This window comes from Ammospiza nelsoni, chromosome 3 (assembly GCF_027579445.1).
Source record: "Ammospiza nelsoni isolate bAmmNel1 chromosome 3, bAmmNel1.pri, whole genome shotgun sequence".
Lineage (NCBI taxonomy): Eukaryota > Metazoa > Chordata > Aves > Passeriformes > Passerellidae > Ammospiza > Ammospiza nelsoni.
Window position 1 is genome coordinate 82687748 of NC_080635.1, and position 11552 is coordinate 82699299.

Below are 11552 nucleotides of genomic sequence, written 5' to 3' on the forward strand. Positions count from 1 at the left end.
CATTGCAACAACTCCTTTAGTTGGTTGGCATATGAAAGGAAGTTTTGAAGATTGAGAAGGGAATATATTCCCTTTATAAGGGAATTCAATATATCACAATACATCAATTAATATTTTTAATCTACTTTTATGAAATAAAGCGATTCAAGTAGGAAAGGACAAATATTTAAAGTTCAAACTGTCAGGGGTTTTTCAACCAGATAATTTTTGTTGCAAAAGTTTCTTCCTATTGTAGGAGAGAATCAGTTTAGTTCAGTTGAGTCTTAAAACACGAAAATATTGGCAAAAATTCTGCAATGACTAGGTGTTACTATGATGTCTTCTTGTTTGCACACCTGTTGCTTGCCCATATGTCCTTCCCTCTCTTGACCCAGCCCACAATCAGGATACAGCCTCTGCCGCATGGGACAACCAGAGGCTTTGTGAGGTGAGGCTTTCTCTGTCAGTTCAGATGTAGACTTAGCAGAAAAACCTTTACTCCCTGTCAAGAAAGGTCAATAAAAGAAAGGAAAATATCTGACAGGTTCTAAATTTCAAAACATGTTTGAATTTGCCAGGCCCTGTGTGGCAAAAACCCACAGTCTGGACAGAGTTAGAGGCCTCACTACCAGGCTGCATTAACAGAAGTACAATGTGATGGCCATGAGCACTCTCATCACTAAACAGGACCTGACTCAAGAGTACTGGATCTTGAAACATGTCCTTAGCTAAAAGACTGGAACAAGAGCTTGAGAAGGATTCCATGGCTACAGCTGTGCTAACAAATAATGTGGTGGGTTGACCATGGTGCCCAACATCTCTGCTCCATCACTGGCCTCCTCAGCTGGGCAGGGTAAAGGAAATACAATGAATAAATTAGTCAAGGTAAGGATGGGGCAAGACTACTCAGCACTCACTGTCAAGAGAAAAAAGAGACTCAAGCTTGGAGAACTAAAGAGAAATAAATCCAAATCTTAAAAACTCCCCTCTTCCTTCTTCTTGGGCTTAAATTTGCCCATTATTTTCTCTATCTTCTCCTCCCTGGCAGAACAAGGGGATGGGAAATGGAAACCATGTAGTGTAGGAGTCCCCAGTAATCATTGCATAGAATTAGTCCAGTGTTCCACATTCCTCTGATTGCACACAAAAGGCATTCCTTGTATTTTGATTAAAGTCTTCTCCTTTCTTTAAGGCCATTTTTATGCCATTGTCATGTATTTATACAATTAGATCTAATTTATACTATTAGACCTAATTACTTAATTGTTGTAGCGTACATGATGAAATAATGAAAATGTGCGATTAAGTTGTGCAATTACATAATTACAATGTGTAATGACATTAGGTATAAATATCCTAAAATGTTATGGAGAAAATATACTGTTGAAACAGAAGAAATTTTTTAGGTACTACATCAGTTTTAAAAAATGCAGACAAAACTGTGAAATCATTCCTCAAAGCTTAGGAATTTTCTTCTTAAGACCCCACTTAAGCCACTGCCCATTTTTAGCAGGAAAATTTATGTTTAATACAAGCAAAAACGGTGGGGAACTGTATGGAAAAAATTATATATACTGGAATAACCGAGGTTATCTTTTTTGCCATATTTTTGAACATCAGTCTCCAATTTCCGTTTCTTTTTTAATAACCTGGAGAAAAACTGTAAATTTAACTCTTATATACAAACCACATATCAACTTTAGAATTTGGTGTGGCTGTACAACATGCAGCCAATGAGCTAACACAGTAATAAATGAAATAACTAATTCCAGCCCTGCTGTGAAGCCTGGTATCAGCTTCTCTTAAAAACACACAAACAGAAAAGTATCATGCCCTCAGGAGCCTCCAAAAGTATCTTTTTGATCTTCCCAAGGTTTGGAACCTCCCCACCACCTCCCTCTACCCTGCCCCTGAGAATTCCCACAGCTGCCCCCAAGATTTGCTGTAGATCCCCAGGAACACCTTCTACTGCATTCTCAATGGGGTATCACAAAAGGTGAGATTTCTCGCAGCTGTTTATTTGTTAGCATTAGATTCCTGTACGCATTTTAAACCCCCAAAGATACAGAAGGGTGAGATGCATCCCACTGTACCTGGGGAAACTTCATTGCTGTTGGTAACATACAAGTATCCCAGACCAACCCTGAGCTCCTAATGGAGCTGGCAAGTAGAGCAGCAAGAATTTTACAAGTAAAATGAGTACTAGTGATTAGAATGTTTCTTTTCTTCAGAAAAATAATCTTGAAAAAAGATTTTGACTAGCTAAATTTGAACTTCCCGAACACACTTTGGTAATATTCCCACTCTGAAAATTCAAAACAGAAAGTAATTTTCACCTCTCAGTTCAGACTCTTACTTCATGTTTATTTAAAAAGCATTTTGTTATAATATATCAGTTCTGACATCTTTTTACTTTCTTCTCTGGGAAGCTTTATTTTCAGGTATCTTTCTGTCACCTTTTAATTTCAGGAAGGAAGGGAAAAGGGAAGGGAAGGGAAAAGAACAGCATAAATATAAAAGTTTGGTAAAGTTTTCATGGCCAAAATACTGATGTGAGAACTGACTGAATGCTGTATGTTGATTTCTACCATCAGTATCTGAAGTATAATATCTGAAGAGCATCTGAAGTGCTGGAAAGGTAGACATTATTTCTCCATAAGAAATACAAAGAAGAATCTCAAACACCTTGAAGTGAGTGGCCATTAAGGGATAAAAGGATCAATGGAAGGAGGAGGCTGGGGGAGCTTTTACTTGCAGTCCTAATTTCTAGCTCTCCAACCCCAAGACATGGGAAACCCATAAAACACTGAGAGCAGAGCTGCCAGAGTTACACAGGTGCACTTGGCTCCCTCCCAGCTGGGTGGTCTCTGTGAGGAGGTGTTGCACAAGTAATTAGCTTGGTAATTTGGACCTCACAGCATCTGCCAGTTGCAGTCTTTCCTGAGGCAATAAAACTTCCCATGACATAGCAGCAAATCCAACGCCTACACGATAGTGAAATCCCAACTGGCCATGTGCCTTGGAGCTTGAGATTTGTAGGCTTTGAAATTTTGTTCTGAGCAAAACAACTTTACATGCAGCTTTTATAAATCTTCCATTATGCACCTTTCTTTTAAAAAGTAATTTTATTTCAAAACAAGTTATAAACTAAAATAATTTTCCCTTATTGAAGAGTTCTCCGGTAATAGTACTTAGGCGTCTCAAAATGTTCCTCTTCCTTTCTGAATATTTCAACCTCAGCAGGTCTCCAATGTCAGACCTGAAGGCCTGTCTAAAACCCAAAGATCCCTCTGTAACAAATGTGTACATCAGGTTTCAAAGATTATTTCAAAGAACTTGTGCTAGTTCTAACTTGGCTTCTCTGATGCTTCTTCATCCTTTTTGTGGCTGCACATCTTAATATCAGACACATATAAATGTAACACATCGTCAAACCTTTAAATATAAATTTCAACACTTTTCAAGATTGAGATTATGCTGGCAGAATAGCTATAAAAATGGGATCCAGTCAGGAGATGTATGGTTGCCAATTTTTCTCTTCATTTTTTTCATTTCCTGATAGATAAATCCTTATTAAAAAAAGAGGAGGAAGAAATATTTATCTTGCATTAATAGTTTCCTTTAAAATCCTAGAAACACAATAACAAAGACATTTTTGCTCCTGACATCTAAAGAAAGACTAACTTTCTCTATCTGTCAACCTTGTCAAATGATAAAGTGACTTTGTACGTCAGATCATCAGCAACATTCTCATAGGGTAGGTTTGCATTTTACGTTAGATTAGATTATCATGATATGTCCTTCTCTTTTTATTTTTGCCACTTATGATAACACTTGTTTTAAAATGAAATTTAAAGGAAAAAATAGTTTTAGCCTGAGAAATGCATTGGCAAATTTATTTACTACCTCAAATGTGATAAAGCCGTATAATTCACGTGCTCATAACTCCTGCATTTTTATGCTCTAAAATCTATCACTGACCTTTATTACAACTTTTCTATTGTACAGGCGAAAGGAACACATCAGGTAAAAGAATTGTTTGTTTCACCTGATATGAGGCTCATGGAATTATAAAAAAAGAATCAGAAGTAAAGCACTGTTCATGAAACCTGGTGGGGTATGTAAAATTTGACTGCACTGTGTATTTTACCCTGTAGTTGGTTTACAACAAAGCCAATTGTGGTCTGAATACTGTGGTGGAAAAGAACACATCTTTCATCCAATTAGGCATTATATGGATGCCTGGGACTACATGGACTGCGCCCTGGAAAGCAATCACACTGCTCCCAAAGAGATAAGGTAATGCTGGAGGATTTAGCTGGTCCTATGTTTATACAGGGAGTTCATATGGCCTGAGTTCTTGGGGCTGCTCTGGCCTGGTTTTCACCCCTGAGCTGAGCCAAATGCCAAATTACCTAGCAGGTCATTCTGTTTCACATCCTTCCTGTTGAGCACCTTTGAAAGAAAGTCTAAAAATTGAATTAAAAATCTGTTCCTAGAGATGATTCAGTGAATTAGAGTTACTACATAAATATCTCACCTGAGCTTTTAAGCCAGACCTGAAACCTTCATAAGTAGAATGTTCACTGTTTACTAAACAAGGTAAAAGATGAAAATTTATTTTCTCACTTGTTTTTAAGAGGCATAACAACATACAAACAAAATTTGCCTCTTGAATATCTACCTCATTTAGCGTGGACACAACCAGGACAACTGACCCTGAGTGATCGAAGAGATATCCCATTCTATATGCTGTCATGTCCAGGATATAAAGGCAGGGTGGAGAAGAAGGAAGGGTGGACACATTCCAAGCTGTGGTGTTCTTTCTTTCTCAGTCACCAGTACATGTAATGGAACCCTAGTTTACTGGGAATGGCTGAACTTACCTGCCCATGGAAAGTGGTGAATTAATTCCTTGTTTTTGCACTGTTTGTGTGAGCAGTTTTTGCTTTCCCTATTAATTTTTTTTTTTTAATCTCAACCCAGAAGTTGTCTCACTTTTATCCTTCTGATTCTCCTCCCCATCCCACTGGGAGCAGACAAGTGATCAAGTGGCTGCATGGGGCTGAGCTGCCAGCTGGGGGTAAAACCCTCAGCTCTGGTGTTGTACATTCACAGACACAGTCCAGCTTAAATCCCCCCAGATCAAAAATGCTGCAGCACTGCTTTCCCCCTTGATCACAGGCACACTTTATCAAACACTTCCTCTCATTAAAATTAATCAAGTCAGCTGCTTGGAGGAGCTGATCCAGTCGAAATGAAGCCCAGCATGAGAAAGTTCTTACCCTTTAGTCAGGTAGTGGTAGAGCCAACACATCCAGGCTGGGAATACAGAATCACCACTTTCATTTTAGGACACTTGTGAGACAGAAGAGTAAGGTAAAGAGAGTCTAACGGCTTAAGACACACGTGCAATGTTTGGAGCCTCTGATGGCAGGGAGTTCTTTTAAATGCTGATCAGCATTTGACAGCACCAGCAGTCTGTGGAAATACTGCAGCATTGGGCTGTTATTTAACATTTACTAATTAATACTGCATTCAAGATAATGAATGGCTTGAGCACACATGCTTTCACACACCACCTGTCCATTCCCCTCTCACTTATGTTGTTTCTTCTCACTCTGAAGATAGCTTGCTAATTGCTATGTTTGTATGTAATATGACATGGCCACAGGGAATGGAGAAATGGGAGGGGAGGGGGTGAGAGAGACAGAGACACAAAGAAATTGTGCTTTGAGTAACTACTTCATCTTGTCTCTAGTGGTAAGAGTTTATTGTTCTAACCCCTTCGTCACCTCTTAAAATATATGAAAGGGCAATGACAACAGTTCTTAGGCACTGCTGAGGCAGACCTGTAATATATAGCTACACACCACCCTCAGTTTCATCATTCAACTGCTCCCTTTGCTGGCATTCACAACTGAAACAACCAAATGTGTCTATTAGCACCCATCAGATGAGCACTCAATCAGTAACCAGTGAGACCCATGTGTTATAAAATGAGATGAGTGCTCTGGATAACAACTTATTTCTGAAGTTGCATCATCAGAAGGAACAAATTATGTAAACTCAGAGTTTTGCAATAAGATGCAACATCCAGATAGAAGGTAATGTGATATCAGTAGGGATTTTTTAAATACCCACAGTGTTTTTTGGAAAACTGCAAAATTTACTAGGGAAATTGATAAATATGGATTTCTGAGAAGTGTATATTCTAAACAATAATGTTGTGTGTGACATTTATTTCCAAAAGAAAGCACACTACTGTTTCTGCTTCATTGATAGTAATGATGACAAACTCTTCTGCAACTTTCAGACTAAAACATTTTTCATTAAAATACTGCCATTTCCATGATCTGATGCTTTTCTTTCAATCTTAACAGCGAAAAAGTATTCGACATAAAAAATATTAAGTCATTTCTAAGCTATTTGATCAGGAAATATCCCCAAGCAAGAGTATTTGTTTTGGAATGATGTTCTGTTAAGAGCACACTTTAATCTATGTCACAAGAAGATATTTCCATCTCAAAACATCTGAGTAAATCAAAATATCTAATTTACATCAGAGATAAGTTTACCTAACTTTGTATTTTGTCAGCTGGGACCTAAGCATTTTTCTAGATGCAGGAAACAGAGCATAGGCAGTGTTCAAATAGAAAGGTACCCTGAGCACACATTGTGAGTTAACCACGACATCCATTATATGACTACCATATTAAATGGGTGGCTCTTTTATTTATCACCCCAAGTGTTCCCTGTACAGCCTTAACTCGGTACTTAGAGCACTTCCTGATCCACGCTGTCAGTAATATGAGACAGGAATTTTTAACACATCTCAGGAATACTTAACAAGAGCACTTAGTCCTTACTTGAACACAAAAACTCAGCCTTCCTGGCACTGAACCAAGCTAAAGCTCTAGTAATGTGTATATAGTAACAGTATAAACCAAAATATATGCCTTCTGCATGTGCTGCACAGGTATTACACACGTAAGTTGTAACTAGCAAAAGCAATAGAAAAATGGAAGTGCTTCTGTGTGAACACTTTCTTCTTGCAAGCTGGATTTAATTTCATATGGGTAGTGAATAGCAAATCCTGCTGAGGCTACTAAAATCAGGTTATCTCTCTGTTATATCTGTAACTTTAATTACATTTTTGGGTCCTGATTTTTTTCCTGTATGGAGATATTGTTTCCACCTGCAATAAAAATGACAGTTAGTAGAGTTTTCCCTTTCTGTCTCCATGTGAGTATCTGCTGGCACTTCAGAACCATTAACACAGCAACATATTTCCTGTGCTTTTATAGGAGACTGGAGACCAGAAAGATCAGTATTACAATTTTATGCTGGTGTTTGCTTTACCGCTTGTGTGCTAACCCGATTAAGACAGTAAATGTCAATTTGTCCTTCAGAAATAGTGCACCCATATTCTTTGGGAAAAATTTTCACAGAAATGTTCAATTTTTATATTCAGAGTTCTTAAAGGTTTGAGATGTTACATTCTACAAACTGTATAAGAAATGGTAACAAGAAGAAAACCTCACGCTTGGTACATTTATTTGTGTTCTTCTGTGGTACTTTCTCACTTAAATAAATGAATGAATTTATGTCCATAATACCCTTGTGATTAAAACATTCCCATTTCCATTTTTGTCTGTACCCATGTAGATGTTTGAAGCTTTTCTTCTTGGCTTGGGAGAGTAGGGAGAGGTATTCATTTGCTGAGTGGATTTCAATTTCTGTATAGAGCAGCTGGAGACTAACCTATATTTTAAAGCCAAAGGAAAGCCCAGAGAAATGTACCATATTTAAATTGGAATATATCAAAGCTGACACTAACCAGGCTCTCTTCATTTTCCACCATCTCCTTGCTCTATTTTACACTCCTCTTATATATCCTTAAGTTTTAATTCTTTTTATTAATTATTATCTATGCTGCTCAAAATATGCTAGGCATTTTTAGAGACATGGAGACAGCCCTTGCCCTGAACAGCATAATGCAATAAAAATGTGTAGTTCCAAAATGCCATTTCTCCCCCTATTACTATTCTATCTGAGCAGCTCTGAATTTAATGCATTTCTCCTCATCTCCTTGTGCCCCAGGGAAGGACCACCATCTCCACTGTACAGATGGGAAACCAAATAGATCTATAGTGTACACAGAGTAGAGTTCTCAAGCCAGCTTTTCTAGTCTTTGGTCTCATTCTGATCTGAACCACTTGGAAATGGGCTGCAGGGCCCTGCCACTGACATCTGCCTTAGCAGCAATTCTGTGTCATCCTCAGATAATTTTTATAGAGCTCCTGGTGCCACCAGTCTAAACGGCATCTGAGTGCTCACAGAAAAATTGATTTGTGGTTGCTCTCTTAATTGAATTAAGACACAAGCATCCTGCAGCTGCTTAGGCTCTGAGCAAGGTAAAAGGGAGAATCAGATTCTAGCTCCCACAGACACTGTGTCTGTCCCCAGAGGTTAATGGACAGATTCTTGGGAAATTATATATGTATGTGTGTATCTATCTATCTATCTATCTATCTATCTATCTATCTATCTATCTAATCTGTCTATTCCCTTTGAAGGCTGAACATAAATTACTGGGGAAGTCACTGGATGAAAAGTAGCAGGGCATTTCAAAGCCTGCCTTACAAGACCTAGATAAACTAAGTCAATGAACTATCCCCATCTCAAGTCATTAGGACACCCAAACACAGGAATCAGCTCTACAAAGCTGTAATATGTAAAGCTGTTTGCACAGGCTGCCTCTCTTTCCCCATTCTCCCCTAGGCAGTAACACCTTCAGTCATGCACTGCAGAGCCACAAAACTGAGGTATTTGCAATCCATGGAACAGCTGCCTTTTGAATTTCTTTTCCCTAAATATGCTCCTCTGCCACTGGAGTCTGAAAGTGTTGCTTTTGATTATAAACACCTCCTACACCCCTGCTGAGCAGATTGCCATTCTCCCTCCCAGACTACCTCTGCAAGTACGCTGGGAAACCTGCCAGCATCCAAGGTTCCCCTTCCTCCTTCTGTGAGAAAACTGAGAATATATTCCTGAGAATATGGTACAGGTGCAGCTTTCACAAGAAACAGCCCCCACAGTCAACTAAAGTTGCTTTAGTCAGGATGGAGACTTCTTGGGGATTTTCCCTTATTTTCTAAAACCTTAGTAACTGTACACAAACACATAAAGCTCCAACCATTCTGTGATAAATTAACATATAATAACTCTGAGTAAAAATAGTTCTATAAAAGAGATATTTATTAATAATGTCTTATGCAACAGTACTTACACTCTTTTACAAATCATTTCCCTTTAAATTAGTGGGAAAAGGAAGAAGAGAAGGATGGAAGAAATAAATAAAATACAGAAAAAATTTATTTGCAGTTTACTGGGATTTGTTTTTTCCAAATATCATCACATTCATCCTTAAAAATGCTATATTTCAAGAAGACAGACCTGTGTGGTCACATTCCTGTAAACTCACTTGTTCTCACATGCTTTATTCTCTCATTTGTCTCACAGTCATCTGGACTCACACTGCCAAGTCTCATGCAGTGAACATGATAATAAAACCAATAATATCTCCTACAATCCAGCTTTGCTGGAAGTGGCTTCCATATGCATGTGATTCCAGTGTCTCTCTCCCATACAAATGTGAAAAAAATCTTTTTTCTGCTCCACAGCCCTCTCTCCCAGGCAGTGGATTTAGCAGGGCAATGTGACCCACTGTCTGGATGTATCCAGGGTAAGAGGAGGTTGCAGAGTAAGGACAGGACTCTGACTGTGACTGTTGTACAGCCAAGAACATTTCCTTGAGCAAGAAATCAAACACAAGGAGGTCAGCTGGACAATGTAAGATCCAGAAGGGATTCAAACCTCCTGCAACCACCTTACTGCAACAGCAGGACTTGCAGCAAATATTCCATATGGAACAATAGTCAATGCTGCAGCCCAACAATACAGTCAGTTCTTCCACAGGATGGTGATCTAATGTTCAAGAGAGACCTAGAATAAAATACAACAGCAGATGACATAAAATAAGAAGTGTTGATATTGGCTAGCAGTAGAACATAATACAAGCAAAACCAAATAAACAACTGGTACCAGCCCTCTGAACTTAAAATTTGTTATCAGCTCTTGGAGGCACCACTTCCAGCCATGTTTTCCCACTGTTTCTAAGCATGTGCACTCATTCATAATATGGCAATCTCTCTTGTAGAATAAAGCTTCCCCAGTTCATTCTTCTTCCTCCATATAAATAAATACATATATTCCATTAGAAAGCATAGTCAGCTACTGCATATCATGATACAGCACATATAACTGTGTGTTGCAAGCAGCAGACTCCTGATTCAGGGAATTTCACTTAAGCAACTGACAGTTTTTAACATTAAGTTCTAATTACTGATGCTGGTATTGAAAATTCCAGAAAGCAAACAATTAAGTCAACACTTTGCCTCCCCCTTCTTCAGACTCAAGTCCAATATCTCTCTGACCACTTTCCCAGTCTCACTTTCCTTTGTTTTTCCAAACCCTTCAGTGAGATGTTGGATGGCACAGGAGCTCCAGGTCAGTGCCAATTTCATCTCCCCTTTGCTTCTTGCTGTTTTTCTTCCACTGCTCCTTGGCTCTTACTGCTCCTCTGCCCTGGGAGGGACTCTCCATCCCTTCACGGGGGTTCCTGCCCCAGTGTGAGGGTCTTCATAGGTGACCCCAGCACTGTTCCCTTCCACAGTGCTCCCCCACTTTGTCTCCCTTTTCTCCTGGTAGGTCTCTTCCCTTTCTTTTCCCCTTCCAACAGGGCATTATGCTATCAAACCCTGCTGCTGCTGCTCCATGAACAGTGCTGTGAGATTAAACCCATTAACAGTTCCACTTGTTATATTTTCTAAATATTTCACATTCCAAGAATGTTCAGTGGCACTGGAAGTCCCATGGAAGTCACCATGACGAAGTGCTCTGCTTTGCACTCCCAAACAGGGGTTTACCTATCTCCACCATTTGAAGAAAAAGGTAGTATGGCTTTTTCAGGAATTTTGTGGTTGCTAACCCCACAAAAATGAAGAGCCAGAATCATGGAGGATTGGAGATGCACAACTAAATTTTGGGATTTGCTGGTATGGTTTGAAATTAAATTCTTAGCTGATAGTGATGGTGAACAGGATCTGCTGTAAGAGAATATAACTTTTTTTTATCATTGAAGTAGATGTGGTGTTTAGGGACATGGCTTAGTGCTGGACCTGACAGTGTTAGGTTAATGATTGTAACCAATGACCTCAGAGATCTTTTCCTACCTTAATGATACTATGATTCTATGAAAGAATTCACTACCTTAATCTGCCCTGAATTTATGTGTTGCATACCAAAGTATTTATTACATCAAGAAGACATGTAAGAAATGGCAACTAGGCAGCTCATCCTACTAAAGTATCTACTGAAATCACATCAGTGCTTTGGTTATTAAGCCCAAATATATATACTGCCTGGCTGTGTCTGGGGAATTTTTGAGGCTGACACTGCAGGACCAGTGACAATTTCCATCTCTGTTACCGTGGTTACGGTAAGAAAAG